The sequence below is a fragment of the Falco cherrug genome, chromosome 1 (genome assembly GCF_023634085.1).
Source record: "Falco cherrug isolate bFalChe1 chromosome 1, bFalChe1.pri, whole genome shotgun sequence".
Taxonomy (NCBI): Eukaryota; Metazoa; Chordata; class Aves; order Falconiformes; family Falconidae; genus Falco; species Falco cherrug.
Window position 1 is genome coordinate 101,062,517 of NC_073697.1, and position 17,156 is coordinate 101,079,672.

Genomic DNA, 17,156 nt, shown 5'->3' on the forward strand with positions numbered 1-17,156 from the left:
CAGGTGCTGAGATGCTGCTCATCCCAGTACCTGACCCCCCCGTGAGCCCCAATCCACTTCCCAGGGAGTGAGAGCACGTGCAAGGAAATGCCCTGTCTGCACCCCCTTCCCACGGGGCCCCCGTGAGCAGCCCCCCCCCCCATTCCCCATGCTCCTTCCGTGGCTGTGGAAATTGGCAGCAAATTATCAGCAAATCCACCCAGTTCCTCTCCGCCTGTGAGAGGTACGAAGCCCCAAACCTGGACGCCCACTTAAAGAAGTGTGAGCTAAATCCATGCACTGGACGGCCCCTCTGGAGCCCGGCTGTCTGGCTTATCTCAGTTCCCACTTTATTTTAGAGAAAGAGCTGATGGCTGTGGCTGCAGGAAATCCAGGGGGTGGAAATTACTGAGCATTTTGCCCTCCACACCCAGCATTGGAACACGTCAAGGAGATCTGGGGGAACGGGGGGGGGGGGGGGGGGGGGGGGCGAGGGCGAGGAGGGGGGGGGAGACGGGATGGGACGGGGACACGGGGGGGGGGGGGGGGGCGGGCGGCGACCGTGCATGAGTCACTGGCCATTCGGGGGGGTGGGGATGGACGACCGTGCATGAGTCACTGGCCATTCAGGGGGCTTTGCATGGATGATGATTTTCTGTTCATCTGCATCCTTGCGAAAGGTTGAGGGCTGGTGGACACAGAGCACCCCACAACGCGGAGAAGAGGTGAGCACCATCTGCCAAGCTGGCATTGCCGAATGACATAATGGTTGAGCGAAAACACACGCAGTCGTTAAACACTAGCTGTCTACTCCAGAGGAGTGACACAGAAGTGGATGGATGCGGGAATGAGCAGCTTTGCAGTGGTTCCAGTGGCCTCAGGGCTGCAATGTGGCCCATGGGATGCAGATTCCTGGTCAGGGCTGGCCAGGGCTTTGGGCAGCACATTGTCAATGTGTGTGTCTGCAAAACATGCAGAGAGCAGGGCTGGGAAAATGGCCTTGCTAGGAATCATAACTGGGGCAGCTGGCTGTCTCTAGCAGCTTCCATCCCTTGCCAGTGAAACAGCTCTGATTTTTGAAAGCGTGATTTGTACCTAGAAAGAATAGATGTGAGGCAAGATCTCCCCGCCCCTGGCACTCGCACCAGGGAACAGGATCCAAGCCCTTTGTGATTTGGCCAGGGCAGAGCTGAGCGCTTCACAAGCTGCCCACAGGGAATGGTTGGGAGTATTCCCCAAAGTTTTCAAAGTGTCAGGGAAAAGCTGTGTAATTTGGCACACGCCAGGAAGGCATGGATATGGGTATGGTCTGACGAGAAAGGAGGAAGGCAGAAAATGTTTCTTCCGGGGGGGGCCCACATGGAAAAAAGGGGTCTGCTGCGTAGTGCAATATCTGGGTGAGAAAAGCCAATGCAACGACTGGAGCAAGAGTACCTGAGACCACATCCAGGGCCTGCCTGTACCAGCATGGAGGCAGGTGAAGGGCTGGGGGGTTCTGCTGGGAGCTGTGGCAGCCCTGGGGAGGATGCTTGCTGCAGCCGGTCCCTGGTGCAGGTCCCATCGCTGTGAGTGTCAGGTGTACATCACACATGGTTCCCCTAAATGCTGACATGGTTGTTGGGGGAGATGCCAAAGAGCCTTACCCTCCTGTTGCACACACAGAGAGCTGTCCCAGGGGTAACACTGACAGGCAAAACACAGAAGTAAACACCCCTTTGCCATAGCTACAGAGGAGCCCCGCACCTGCCTGCGCTGGGACCCCAATCCTGCTCCACGTGCTGTTGACAGCGTTGTCATAGGAAACAGCACTCACTAACGGGGTGTGACGGGGCTTTATGGTGCCTGTGCGGGAGCCCACGGGATGCGCTCAAAGGAAAGGTATGTGTGAGGGGCAGATCACAGAAACACCAGTGGAAGAGGCCCTCTGAGGTGTCCAGCCCCAGTGCTGGCTCCCAGCAGCAGTCTTCAGTCTCAGCTGCAAATCCTCCAAGGATGGGGATACCCCAGCTCTCCGGGGACCTGTCATGGGCCTGCACCACCCCCTTGGGGAAGAAATTTTCCTGATATAGACACAAGATAGCTGCTGGAGATATCCTGCAATGACCAGGGCAGCACCCATGGGAAGCCCTGCCTTGCATCAGCTCTTGGGGGAAGAGGTGGAAGGGAGACATGGCATGAGAGTGATCATGGAGAAGGGGCCCTGTGCTCTGCATTTGGATGCAGATATCCTGGTGAGCTGGAAAAGAGAGGATTGCTCTCCCCAAAGTGGATGGCTGTGAGCAGGACACATCACACTCTTGTCCAGCAGCTGCATTTCTGCAAGGAAGCAGCCGTGGCAGCTGGTGCTGGGAGAGATGCAGCTGCAGGGGATGAGGGACAGGGAGAGGTTGGGGATGCAGCTGAGCCACTGCAGGTCCTCACTGCTGCTATGCACAGACACTGACACTGATGACCTGACTGGCATCATGTGGGCCAAAATTTTCATTTCACCTGCCCACCCCTCTGCTGAGCAAGTGCCTCCTGTTTGGCCACACTGTGTCTTCAGAAAGGCAGTGAAGTCTTCATCTAAAGCACCAGGGGACAGGGAAGCTGCCTCTTCCCATGGCTGAGCATCCTTATGTTTTCCTGCCTTGGTTCACCAGCTGTTAATTGTTAACTAACAGATTATCACTCCTGTAGATACTGCAGAAAGAAAGCTTCAAACTAAAGAGGCTGCCTTCTGGAGATCTCTGTAAATCTGCCTGCTACAGCATCCCAGAGAAATGCCTCCCAGGGATCAGGGCAGGAGGGGGAGGCAGGTTATGAGGCACAGACAGGGATCTGTAGTACCTGGGAATCAAGACAAGTCTCTGCTCAGTCTTATTTTTGGCAGGCGAAACCTACAGGCTTGTCAAGTCCCACATTCAGAGGTATTTTCACCAGCCCACAGTTATCTCCATGGCTCTCTCCTGAACCAGCTCTGACATTTGCAGCCAGGTCCCAGTGGTGGGCAGTAGGGATGTGACCAGCCAACACCCCAGCATGTGCTTGCGGCTGTAGCTCCAGTGTTTTGTGGCCAGAAACCTGGATACACTCTGCCCATCAGTGAGCACGCTGGGGGCAGCCAGGCAGGAGGGCACCCATGGGAGGCCAGGGTGGAGCATGTGCTTGGGTTGGTGCATGGTGGGGGCTCTGGAGCAGGGGAACATCATCCCCCCACTTGCATCAGCCATCCAAGAGTCACAGCTTTGGTCTTGAGACCAGGTCAGATGGATGGCTGTTAAGACATTGACACCCCTTTTGAGGACCACTGGATACTCCAAGCATGTTTTGGGGATGGGGTCTCCATCTCTCCCTCCCCTGTGCACCCCATTGCATCAGCCCTGCATGTTCTCTGGGGGGGGAAAATTCAACTACCCCTCATGCAGCCCACACCACACCACCACAGGGCATCCACCTGGCACCTGCCCAGTGCAGCCAAGGAAGCCATCCCATCCCCAGTACAAGGCTGGAAGCCACTGCAGAGACCTGTTTCAGCATTACAGGTAGGATCTTCTCAGCTATCCCTGTGTACCCTCTGTGCTGGGGTGTTTCCCAAAGCACAAGAGGCATTGCCAGCACTGCAGGGGCTGTCTGGGGACCACAGGGGCTTAGGCAGCCTCTCCCTGCTAACAGCCAACCGCTGGCATGTCCTGCTGTACATAACACTGTTGGGTTTGATTGAGTTACTAATGAGGCTTGTGTGAGTCCAGCTGTACCCCTCCCAATCTTAATTTTCTACTAGCTTTTCTTTCTCTGGCAGTCACTTCCCACAGTTGTTATAGGAAGAGGTTTTGCCAACACAATGTTTGTCATCAGAGTCCCATTGAGGAGAGAAGGGGAGACACCATCCCCAGCCCCTAGTCTAGACGTGTAACCCATGTTCCTGTTTTCTGTCATCCATGAAAAACCAGGTGATGTTTGTAACGGTGCCTTCTCTGAGGGCTTTGCCTCCCTTTCTCATCCTCTCCTCTTCATTTCCTCTGTGGGTAAACAGCTCTTCTTGTGTGGAGAAGTGGATGTGCAGCACCTGTGAGGTTCGGATTGTGTTGTGAGTGGTGCAGCCCTGGGACAGTGGTGGTGGGATCTCCATCCTTGGACATGTTCAAAACATGCCTGGACAAGGCCCTGAGCAGCCTGACCCAGCTTTGGAGTGTTAACTTGCTCAGGGGCTGGGCTGGAGACCTCCAGACATCCCTTCCAACCTAAATCCTTCCATGATTTATATCAAATTCTCTTTTGTAATTATGTAGTTCTGGGAAGCCTTCAGTGATGTATCATTGAACCGTTATAATCCAATGCTGGCCAAGGAGGGATTTAGTGGTCCTGGATCCATACATCTCATTCACATTGTCCTTCTCAAGGACATTGGAACATCTGCTGCCAATAGGTAACTCCAGGCCGTGGTGTAGCCCGGCTCCCAGCTCAGACGTGAGACTTCTGCCTGCCTGCCTCCATCCCTACTGCTGCAGACCTTCAGTCAGACCTTTCAAGTGGCTGTTTTCATCCTTCTCTGGACTGCTTGTGAGCTTTCCAAGTGTTGATTAAAAGGTACCATCACTGCAAAACGTGCTGTGCCTGGGTGGATATAGCTTTCAGCAACTGAAACACAGTGTTTACTGGAACGCACCACAGTCGTTCTCAGTCAGGACTGATTCCTTGCCAGATGTCAGCTCCGACCCCCAGCAGTTTCAGCAGTAGAGCCGCTTAAAAATTGGAAGATTGTTTTGTATTCTCAAAAGCAAAAAAAAGGGTATGTTTATTATGGAGATATTTCTTTTCACTGCCTGCATATTCTGAAATGGCCAAAGCATGTTCAAAGAGACTTTCAAATTGCCTTTATGCAGAGACCGAGGCTGGAAAATATCAACCCAGAAGGGGAAAACTGAAGTGAGTTGTGGGCAACTGAGCACAGAGATGTAGCTGGTAACACTCAGCCAGAACATGAACTTTAGACACTGCCTGTGCTCCAGTTTGTGTCTGTAGCACAGAGGGGCCCTAAGGAAAAGGCGGTGGAGCTCTATTATCTCACAGCCAGGTCCTTGTGGTGTTGAGGGGAAATATATAGCAGGCAGGGCTGGGCTGCCTCCATCCCCTCCCAATGCACCCTGCAAATGCCAGTCGATGGCTCCCAGAGCCCTGATAATCCCAAGCACGAGTCAGAGCCCAACAATCAAGAGCAGAGCTTCAAATTAAGAATTATTAAAAAAAAAAAAAAAAAAGCATATACTGGGTATGGTTTTTTGTTCTGCTTTTTCAGCCATAAGGTTTATGCCTCCAGCTTTTCTATGCATCCAGAAGAGCTTAAAGTTTTCCTCTCAGCCAAGTAAAATCTGAGTCTCCCCCAGGCACATGACTCCAGGAGATGGGGATTAAAAAACCCGCAAAGCAAGTGATGCATTTGCTAATGGCCACAGGGATGTGGATCTGCAGAAGCAGTGCCCTGGGGACAACACCTTTCCCCAAAAGTCCCCTGGCAGGGAACTGTAACTCCTCAGAGAGGCTGCAGGACACTAGCCTGTCTTGTTTTGAGGTGACCTGGAGGCTGGGAGGGACCGTCTCAGCTGTGGGGTGACCTTAAGATAAATTCCCCATGCCAAAATGCTTGTCAAGGGGAGGACTTGATTCAGCAGTAATCTCCAGCATTCTTGCCTGACTCCCAAAGAGGCACCACATGTGTGATTAAAAACTCTGCAATCCTGAGATCTGGCATTTTGTGATCTCCTTGCTGAGAAAGGACAGAAATCCTCCAAAAAGCTAAAAATGTGCTTTACAGCAGGGCTTCAGCTGGCTACATATGTGGTAGACTGGTGGCTCGGTTCCTCTCCCATCCTCCCTGGGCTGCCCAGGGACCTGCAGTTCCCCTGAGGAAGGTTTCCCCCTTATTTTTCCTCTTGGGAAAGCACCCACTGCTGTGCAGGGTGGTTGCCCACAGCTGGTCCAGCTCCGCCCAGGAAACTGGAAATGTGACTGCGAGGTTTAATGGTTCTAACAAAATAACATGGTGAGGAACATAGAGAATTGAGGGCAGAGGTCGTGGTTTTGTGGGACAGCTGTGTTGGGGGGGTTTCCACAGTGATGCTGGTGTGGGGACAGGAGGAGAAGGCAGAGGGGACCAGGGGTGGGCTAAGGTGGCTGGACCAAGGCAAGGGGAGCTGGAGCAGGGCTTGCAGCTGGCAGCCAACTGGCATGACCTGCAGCGAGGGGGACCCAGCCAGCACTGCCAGTTGGGGTGTCTGCAGCAGCAAAGAGATCATTGATGCAGGAGAGATATAGGGAGCCAAGGAGGATGGGGGAACCAGGCACCAAAATCAGGGGAAAGATGGAAAAGGAGAGCACCATGGAGGGATGAGGAGAGACATGGGAGGCCCAGTGTTGCAGGCCAGTGACCAAAGAGATACTGGTCTGGTCCAAGCTGGGAAAGAAGAAAAGTCAAACACTATGCAGGGTGAAAGTGTCCAGCTCTCGGAGCCGAGAGCTGAGGGAACAAGAAGGGCTGAGGCCTTGTGACAGGGAGACTGTGCCAAAGACAGCAGAGGGGTCAAGGTGAGGCCTGGTGACACCAAGGCAGAGATGATGGTGGGAAGGGAGCCCACAAGTTCCTGCATGAGCTGACTTGGGGTTAGAGACATCAGGGATGGGAACTGTGACAGGGCAGAGGAGGCATGGAGGTCCCTGGTGGGATCAGGGGCAAGCTTCATCCCAGCACCTTCCAGGACTTCCCCACACCTCCTGGGGCTCCTCCAAAGCTATGTCCCTGCAAGACTCTTCCAGAGCATTGCTGGCCATCTCTGGCCCATTCTTCTTGAGTTAATGCAGTTCTTCAGTCTTTTTCCCTGAGGAGCAGCAGCAGCAGCAACCAGATCCTCCTGCAAACAGGCTCTGCTCAGCCCAGCCTGGCTGCCTTTCCCCATTGCTGTGGGGCAGTTGGCCAGCAATGGTCCTGCTCTTATCCTGCCAGTGACCATGCCGGAAACATCCCTCCCAACACATCCCCAACCCATGTTTCCCTGAGTGTCCTCTGTGGGATGGCAAGGGAAGGGGGACCCCAGCCAGTTTACCATCAGCCTGCAGACCCCCACATCTCCAGACCACTGCCAGTGCCTGGCACACTCATGTGGGATCATGTTGAGGAGCTACCCCTGAGGGATCTGTGAGGGCTAATTCAGGGCCTCTTCTTGCTACCTTCTCCTGGAGATGGAGGCAAGAAACACTGCTAGACCCCCTGTTTGGGGTGATCGCAGGATGGCAAGAGCCCTTGGGAAGCACACAATGCATTTTTGGGCCTGTTTGATTGAATTGCTTCTCTCTTTCCACCAAGCCCCACTATAGGTCTCAGCTTCCCAGGGGAAACCATGACTTTGTCCGTCTGTTGGAGTTTGGCTCCCCTCCCAAAAATCCCTGCAAGCTGCTGCCCAAACCTGGCAGGTCTCATTGTCCTTTGGTTCCCATCAGCCTGTCTGGGCCAAGGAGCGAGCCCCAAAACACAGCCCCCCAGGAGGGATCAGCCGTTTGCCGTGCAATCTGGCAGTGAGCTCCAGCACAAGCGAAGCCCTGGCCCTCCACCAACGCACGCTGTTTCCTCCCGGCAGGCTGGCCAAAAGGAGTCAGATGAGGACATGAGAGGAGCTGGGAGTGCAGGCAGTGTAGGGGAAGCTGGGGGTAACGAAGGGCACTGGGCTGGATTTGACGAGTGGACAGTGCCAGGGATAAGCCTTACCAAACAGGAGTGGGAATTGATACCAGTGGGTCCTATTGCCAGCTGCATGGCTCATCTTCTCCTCCAGGTTTTGTGTGGATCAATCCTTCTCTAGGGTCTATCAGCAGCCCCTGGTACTTGGGGCTTTTCTCTAGGGCCAGAACTTCCTCACTTTCAGATAGAAATCACCTATTGCCTCCAAGTTCTCCCGCTGCTCAGGGTCACAACCATCACTAAATTTTCCTCCCAGCCTCAAAGTTTCACCTGTCACTACAAGCAATGGTGTCCTCACCCCTCAAGCCCTTTATTCCTGCTGAGATAACAGAGGTTTCATTGTCCTTGTCCCTTTTATTCCCAGGAGCATGGTCTGAACAGAGATAATTCTTCCTTCCACGTGCTCCTGTAAGCTGGTGGTTGAAACTCCTGCTTCCCATGGTGTGAGTCCCCTGGCATCAGCCATGTGCTGAAAACAGGAGACATTTGCCTTGGGGACATGCATGGACGAAGCTCTTGAATGGCTTTAAAGTTTGCTCTGCCACCCAGATCCTATTGCCCACAGTAATGCTTTGGCTTGACTCAGCCAATTAAGATGTTATTTGTGACTAGCACATGGATAAGTATTTCAATTTAATTAATACTTCTTTTACTGCAGAATGTTGCCTTGGGCCAGGTGAGCTGTTCACTGAAAAGGCTTCAGACAAAAAGATTATTGATGAAATATTTCACTATTTCAAAGTAAAACTGGGGGGGGATGTTCATTCTGGCATGGGACTGGGTTATATTTTATAGCTGAGCAAATAAAGCAAACCCAGCGATTGCACTTCAGACTGAAACAGGTGTTTCACTTTGAATACAAATTATTAGGGATTTAGTTTTGATTTCAGGGATAGAAATCACAGAAATACTGGGTTTAGGAAAAACAGATAAACATCAGGCTTTTAGTTCCATTGGAAATGCTGAAGGTGTTTCCCAGTCCCAGAGGTGCCCCAGTGCTGGGTCTGGGGAGCCCCAGCCTGAGCAGGTAAAAGGATGGTAAGTTCTGTGGTGGGTTCAGGAAGGTCCCCACCAGCCCCATATGTGCAGATGTGATGAGTGAGAGGCCACCCACAGCAGACACCTCAGGGCCAAGGCCACCCCAGTGCTGCTGTGGGTTAATCCAGTTGAATGCAAGGAGCATCCAAATTCAAAAGTGAAGAGCAAAGTCCCAGCAAAATGAGACTAAAGAAGCAACAGCCATACGGCGAACTTCCCTGGGGACTAGTGCATGAGAACATCCTCCGCAACATCATTTTCATCAGACAGAGGCTTTCAGGTGGCACTTTTGAGGGCAAATATTTCACGCAGGGAATGGCTGGCCAAGCACCTGCAGACGCAGTGCCAGGAGCAGGCAGTGCCCTCGGGCAAAGGCACCTTCCCCCCATGCTGAGTGGGGGCTGCTTGGCAGCGGGAGTGGGCTGCGCTGATGAAGTGCCCTGCCATCTCTGCTGTAGCTGCTTTTCCTTGCAGCACTTCACAACTCAGCACTCTTGAGTTAATTAGAGAACCATATGCCCCTTTCTCGCACATCATAAAAGCACATGTTTAAAGCCGGGTGATAAAAGGGAGCATTAGTCTGGGTCACTGCAAGGCTCTGATCTCAGCTCGGCTCCGCACGCTGCCTTGCTCTTCTGGACCGCTCTCAGACCAGGTGGAAACAATGTTTGAGTCCATCTGAACTCACTTTCCTGCCAGCTTGCTTGAGAGACTACCAAGTATTTTACAACTCTCTCCCAGGCACGATTTGTTCTCTAGTACCCTCCTCCTACAGCCTGCCTGTCCCTGCTTAACTCTCCTGGCTCCCTCCCACTCCGGGTGCTGAGTTTCCATCTCCCAAAGGAAACTTGGGACCTCACCTGACATCAGCTTGTCCCCAGTTTTGGTCTTCAGATGGCTTCAGGCTCTTCCAGATGGCTGTGGACCCTGCACCCTGCTCTCCCCTGGCGCACACAGGGTGCGGGGCATGTCCCTGAGCCATGGATTTGAGCACATCCTGGGGGGATGTGGGAGCATGGGGCAGCAAGCACATGGAGACGGCTGGTCCATTGCTCTTGGGCCAGTCACTGTATATATCCAGAGATCTCCTTTTTCCTTCCCTCTGCCTGGAGGAGACATTTCTCTCCCATCCTAGTGTGCAAGGCAGAACAACATGCCAGATGTTTTATGTTAAAAGTTCCCTTTTTCTCCTTTCCACTTCCTTTAAAGAGTCTCGGATGGGGAGGTGAGGACCCTGTCTGCTCTTGTGAGGACCACCTAATCTGATCAGGTCCATTTTGGCACAAGGCGTATCCAGGCTGCCATCAACCCAAAATTTGAATCTGAGATGGGGTACATTCCTCAGTAAAGAACTGTGGGGGCTGTACATGTCTGATGTGCAGCAGAGCCATAGAACTGCAGAGAGCCTGCAGCATCCTGCAAGCCAATGTGGCTGCCCCAGGAAGCCCAAACTTGTGGAGAATCACTGGTACTGTGAGGCTGTGAGACCCAAAGAGGTCACTGGGGATGGAGACCTGCACAGGGTTCTGAATTGGGAAAAATATTCCCAGTGGTGTGTCTGCTGCTCCCTAAGGAAATGTGTGTGCCAGCCCAGTTGCACCAGGCTGAACAGCGGGGCCACCTTGGCAAGGGTCCACCACAGACCATGTGGACCCTGTGTCCTCTGAGCAAGAACTGAGGGATGGGGAGATAGGAACTACCTGCTGGTCTATACACCAGGAATCCGCACTTGGAGGATGGAGATAGCACTGAGAAGAGCATGGTCAGTGGCTGAAGAGAGGGAAAGTCACTGAATCACAGGCTGGTTGAGGTTGGCAGGGGCCTCTGTCCCTGTCATCTTGTCCAACCCACTGCTCAAGCAGGATCACCTAGAGCAAGTTGCCTACAGACCATGTCCATTGGACTGTGTTGATGACTTGGAACATGTCCAGGTCCCATTGCTAAGATGAATAATGAAAAGCAGCTGTAGCCTGGGACACTTCAGAAAATCCAGGACAACATTCTCTGGTAGAGCTAATCCTCCTGCTCCGGTGTGGTCCTCCCAGTAGTTTTCTTGCCTGCAAGCCCATGGCACTGTGACTTCCCTTTGCTGTAGCACCAAGACCATGATCATTGTCTAGAAGAACATCCCCAGTACTGGTATGCTGGGGAGGACTCCGGGAGGGCCTCACCCCTTGCCCTCCTCCAGGGACAGGGTGAAAGACAGCACCAGTCCTGCTGGGAAGATGTGGAGAGAGATGAATAGCCAAGCAGAGCCCCAGTACACTCCTGGTGCTGTTGCAACCCCTTTTGACAAGGATTTCAGAATCCTCAGGGGCAGTGGTGTTCCCAGCCCCGGCACAGCAAGGGAGGCTTGGGGAGAGCTGTACACTATGATCCTGCCCAGTCAGGCACCTGGCATGCTCCTTGGCTCCAGGACAGCCCTGGCTTGCTCTGCCTGCCAGCATCCCTGGGACCTGGCTGTAGAGATGGCAAGGATGCTGAGCTGTGAGCAGCGAGCCCTTTGTTATTTTTGCTGTGCTCGGAGCCTTGCCCCGCATTCTTGTTTCCTTGTGCTATGTTTAGAGAACTTTGCAGTACACACTTGCTTCTGCTCCAAAACCACCTTTTTTTCTGCACAGCTCTGAAGCTTGACAAGAGAGGAGCAGGCGAAAGCCAAGGCAAGGTCCTGGGGCCTGTGTGCCTGGGTCAGGCAGACAGCATGAGCAATGCTGGCATTGGGCTTCCCTGGGCTTAGCAGGACTGGCTTGATCCTCTCTCAGTGGATTTGGGTGGATAATCTCCATCTCACACATGGCATTGCCAAGGCTCAGGGTATCTTATCATGATCTGCTGGATGGAGCTGTGCAGGAGGGCAGGGAGACCCTGGCCACCTGCATCCCTTGCCCTTAGTGCACCCTTGGAAGAGTAAGGTGGAGAACTCAGAAGTGCATCTCTTCCCAAGCCCTTGCATGGGGGGCTGGGCCAAGCTCACTTCTGCCCCTTGAACATCATTAATGCTTCACAGACAGGTATCTGGCTCTCCTTGCTTGCTGAGGTCTGGGAAAGCGGGGTCACCTTTCAGGGAGACAAGTATTAAATGTTCCCCTTCCTCCTCTGGCTCTGGCAGCTGAGCGCTCATCTCTGCGATGCCTAAGTGGGGAGATTATTAAGTGAATATGAACGTCCTTGCATCTAATCCACACATAAATGCAAAGTTAAATTGAAACCAGAAGATGGCTTTAGCAGCACAGTTTATAGCCATTAACCCTTGGGTGACACAAACTGGACTTCCCTGCAATGCCAGGGAAAGGTGGCCCACCTGAAACTCCAAGTATGGTTCGGGGAGAAGAATGTCCAGAGGCCATCTGTGGCCACAGTTGGCACCTGTGCTGCACCTCCACCTGCCAAGCCCTGTGACCAAATCCAGGCGTGCACCAGAGCAAGGTCAGGCTGCTGATGTGCACAGCTTGGGCTCAGCAGCATCCCAAAGGGGAGATGCATTCCCCAGCCCTGTGCATGCCTTGGGATGGTGTTGCTGTGCACCCAGAAGGGCTCACAGCTGCCCTGCACCCACTGGAGTCCCACAGACCTCTTTGGGGAAACTGGGAGGAAAACATATGCCCCAGGTAGAAGTCCCAACAGGCCTTGCTACTGACACTTTTGGGGGATCCACAGGGGATGCCCAGAGACCCTGCTCCTCTCTCCAAACTGCTGGTGTTACGTACTGGATCTCAGAGGAGGCACTCAGCGGCAGTGATGCATTCAACCCCAAGAATGCAGAGTCCCCACAGGGAGGGGGAGCAGGATGGACAAGGCAAAGCAGTCCTGGCCATGGAGCAAGGGGAGCGGGTTGGGGGGAGGAGGGGAGATGGAGAAGTGGTGCAGCTGGGCTGTGGTGAGCAAGGGCAGAGTGGTTGGCTGAGGCTAAGAAGCGAGCCATGGGACAACCAAGTGTTTCCAGTGCAAAGGCAGAGCCATATCAGCCTGTACACATCTGCCTGCTGCCTTGGGCTGTGCCTGCCTGTGCTTCCTTCCTTCTCCGCTTCACTCACCTCCTTCCCTATGGTTCCCTCCCCTCTTCCCTTCCTCTTGCTCCATCTCTCATACACTTCTCCAGTCACCCCTTCCCCAGACACCACATGTCATCACCCCAATGCCCTGTCTCCAGAACCAAGCTGGGACCATGCCATGGGGTTCCTCTCCAGCACACCCTCTTGGTTTGTGAAACCTCTCTTAGAATCACAAAAATCTTCTTGGGGCTGGGATTTCTCTGAGATTCCCAGCTATCCATGCTTTCCCTGCCATGCTTGTGCCAGCAGCCTGTGACTGCATGAAACACTTGGCAGGAGGCAGGGTGACCTAAGAGATGCAGAACCCATCTGAGCACACAGGTCGCAGGTCAGCATGTTCCAGAGAGTGCAGGCAGCTGCCAGCAGGAGTGAAGGTGCACAAGGGGAAGGCTTAGGACATGGTTGGCAGGGCCGCGGCCACCCCTGCTCCAACAGCCACAGAAATATGTAAATGGGAAACTCAGCCCCTTATTTATGAGGCTTCACGATTCATTTTTCATTTGGGGAATGTGAACGAACAAAGATATGAAATATTTCTCCAATGACACAGTTTCCACCCAGAAAGCACATTCCTTGGAGGCGATGTGCATGTGCACAGGGGCCACATGGGACCAAGCCTGGACCCTGGTGCAAGCTCCGCTTCATGAAGGGGTAGAGGCTGCGGGGCCCGGTCTCACAACAGAGCTGTGGTGGGAGAGTAGTGAGGGTCTTGTTAAACTGCAGGGCCCTGCTGGGGTGCTGGAAGGGACCGAGCTGAGCACAGGGGACACAGCTAAGCTGAGCCTGGTCCAAGGGGAGAGGGGGCAGATTGCATGTCCTAGTCCTCCTCCTTTATAACTAGAACAAGAATTCAGCCTCCTGCTGCACACTGAAAAGAAATTTCCTCCTCACAGCATCTATAAAATGCTAACTCCTGGCAGTGCCTGAGTTTCCCAAGGATGTGCAAGTATCCCTGTTTATTGCCTTAACAATTAAAATTCATTACTGGTGGCTCCTCCAGAATGGCTCCTCCAGGTCAGTGTTTCCATGTGCTCCATGAGTGCCATGGGGAAAATCTACACTACTAGCATCTATAGTATCTATGAATTTAGTATTCACACTATAAAGACCACAATCTCATGGACCAGACTTGCTGCCTCCCAGCAGCATCAGTATCTCATTAAACCAAGCACGCTCTGTCTTATGGTCCTCCCCTGTTCCTATTGCTCTCCTGGAAAGTCTGTTCCAGCTTTACCTTCACCTAGGCCTGAGGCAGCAGAGAGGTGTCCTGCACCAGTTTGAATCCTTCTGTGCCCCTTCCAGCAGTATCCTCCAGCTGCTGCAGAGCCCTCCAGCCTCTTCAATAAGCCAGGCTCCTCCACTCCCCTGAGTCTTGGAGGGGAGCAATCTCCTTCCTGGTGGCCTCATCCATGTCTTCTGGAGCACAGAACTGTTGTCTTAAGTCAGACATAACACCTTCTTGAAGAGCTCACACAAGCCCCTGGTACAATTCATAGCTGTTTCCCTCTGTCCTGACTCTTCCTGTACCTCCTGCTGTCTCATAGTCATGTGCACTTAGCCAACATCCCATGATGCTGCTCCCAGCCTTTCCTTTAATTGCCTTTTACAACTGAGAAAATAGCCTATATTCAGAATCCTCCCTGCTAGTCCCACAGCACAGGATTTTGTCCTTTGCACCATGTAGTACCACTCCACCTCCAGAAGCTGCTGCCTTGAGAAAGCCTTCTCACAGGGACAGGGATGGAAGGCTCCCAGGGCTCCAGGGAGACCTGTCTCAGGACTGGGGGTGGCTGATAATCCTCCTGCCCTTGCTGACCCTCCGCAGCCCACACTGACCTATTCCCATGGGTGCTGCATTGAGCTGGAGCCAATTCTTCTTTCTCCTGGGCTGAGACACCACTGGGTTGTGTTTCCTGGGGCCATTGCCATGAGCCACTTTATGATGGGTGCACCATTGACCTCACAAGAAATGCAATGCACTTAGGATGGGGGCCATCCTGAGACTGCCTTTAATCTCCACTCTTCTCCCTACATACTGACCCCTTCTCTTTATTGACTTAGCTAGAGACTCTGTCGCTATTTGTTTGAACTGCCATTGCAAGGTCCAGCTCAGCCTGACTTCTGGCAATTCTCATTTATGTTGGGCATTTCCAGGTGCTCAGACCCACTTTTCCCTGAAGATCTGCCTGCTCTTTTTAAGCTCTGTTCATTCTCACCGTGATTTTGGTGGGCAAGCCACTATTGGAAGGGGTATCAAACAGTTTTGTACCTTTGCCTTGAAAACCCTGTTGTTCTCTGAACTCTTCAGTTCAGTTGGGTTCAGTGGCTGGATCTCTAAACTTCTCCCAGTACAGAAAGGAGAAATACTCCACCCAAACTGCTAATCTGGCAAAAGTTATTCTTCAGTTTGTTTTAGATGAAACCTATGTGGTCAACGTGCATGTTCTGCAACCAGCTTTTTTATTGTGTCTCCTTAACAGCAAAGACCAAGTCTAAAATAGTAAATTCTGGACCCATCTATCAGCTGCCACGTCCCAGAATAGTTGGTAGCATTTGCTTTCCAATCTATATCTGGAAGTGAAAGGCTCCCACTGTGACAGAAGGATTTATGAGCAGTCATTATTAAGGGACATATGCAGACTGCTTGCTCCGGTGCCTAAAAAGGACTTGAGCACAATCGATGTGAATAGCCCCCCAGGCCACGCTGGGCTCCTGCTCCACGGACCCATGTTAGGAGAAGCACAGCTCAGCCTCCACAGGGCATCTCTGCCCCAGCTCCCCAGGAGATGGACACAAGGACTGCATTCCACCCATGATGTTTCCTCCACGGTGATTGCAGTGACTCCAGCACAGGAAGCCTCTGAGTTAATGCAGAAATACCTGAGCACCGCCATGATCATACAATGCTTTGGTCCTCAGTCTCCCTTTTATGAGCTGTAGATCCCAGTCTGGAGGCAGCCACAGTGCTCTGGAGGTGCCTGTTTCTCTACACAGTCCTGGAGATATTTCTCCTTCCCCCAAAGTGGAGCCTGCAGCCAAAGCCAGTCAAACCTCAATCACATCAACCCTCAAAGCCCTTTCATCTGAGCAGGTTTCTGGCATATTCACACTGATGTATTATGTTTCTGCATGGCATTCCCCATCAAGGGGATCATCCCGTGTCCCTCACTCATCCCCTGTGCCCCCCTCACCTCTTCCTTCACCATAGCCATGTCCCACACCAGATGTCCTGTGATAAGCTACATGGGCTACTGTCACAGCACACACATCTCTCCATGGTTTTGGCCTCAGTCATATTGCTTGATGAGCCCAGCATTGTCCTCCTTTTAACCTGAGTGCCTGCCCAGCCTCTCCTCCCCTTGATCTGGGTGCTTGGTTGACCACGCTTGCTGTGAGCAGAAACCTGTGGGCATCAGATGGTGACACCAGTGGGACAGAGTCACAGTGTTTTGTACCTTCACTAATTTGTGCCATGTCCAGATTAGCTCTTGGTGGGGCTTCGGGTTGTATTTGGGTTAGGAAGACTATAAAAAAGTGACATGTTGGAGTGAGTCCAGTGCTCACCAAGACTGTAAGGGGCTGGAGCATGCGGTGCATGAGGGGAGGCTGAGGGAAGTGGGTTTCTTCAGGTAAGGGACTATCTAATTGCTGCCTTCAACTGCCTAATGAGTTATGAAGACAGACAGAGCTTCTCAGAGGTGTGTGCTGAAGGATCCAGGGGCAACAGGCACAAGTTGTGGCAAGGGAAAATCCAGCATGACATGAAGAAAAAGCTTTTCATAGCAGGGGTGAAAATCCTCCTTGGAGATGATCACAACTGGCCTGGACAAAGCCCAAAGCCACCTGGTCTCTCCTCGGAGCTAGCCCTGCTTTGAGGAGGAGGCTGGACAGAAGGCACCAGAGATCTCTCCCTGCCTGCAGCTCTGTGCCATACTATGGTGTCCTGCATACTTTGGTGAACAACGCACAGTCTCAGCTTTCATTCCAATTAATGGAGCTTTTTTCCCCAAATATAAACAGTCTGCTCTTTTCAGGAAAATCTGTCGGCCTCTCTTCAGAGCCAGGGAGCCACATTGCTGGTTATAGCCTGGCCATTGATTTACTGTGTGACTACGGCCAAGTTGGACAGCATCTCTGTGCCGAGATCCAGCATCCTTGAAATGCAGGAGAAACCCAGTCTATCAGCTGGTCCATCTCATCCTAATGCAGCACAGGGCCTTTGCAATGCTCAGCATAATAAGCTTTCAGATGAAAGCCACTGGGGGAGTGCATCCATCATTGTTAGCCTGATTAGAGCTAATTCACAACACACCGGGTTTCTAGAGATTGTGTCTTTTTCTCTGCCTCGCATCCTGTTTGCAAGCAGATCGCAGCAG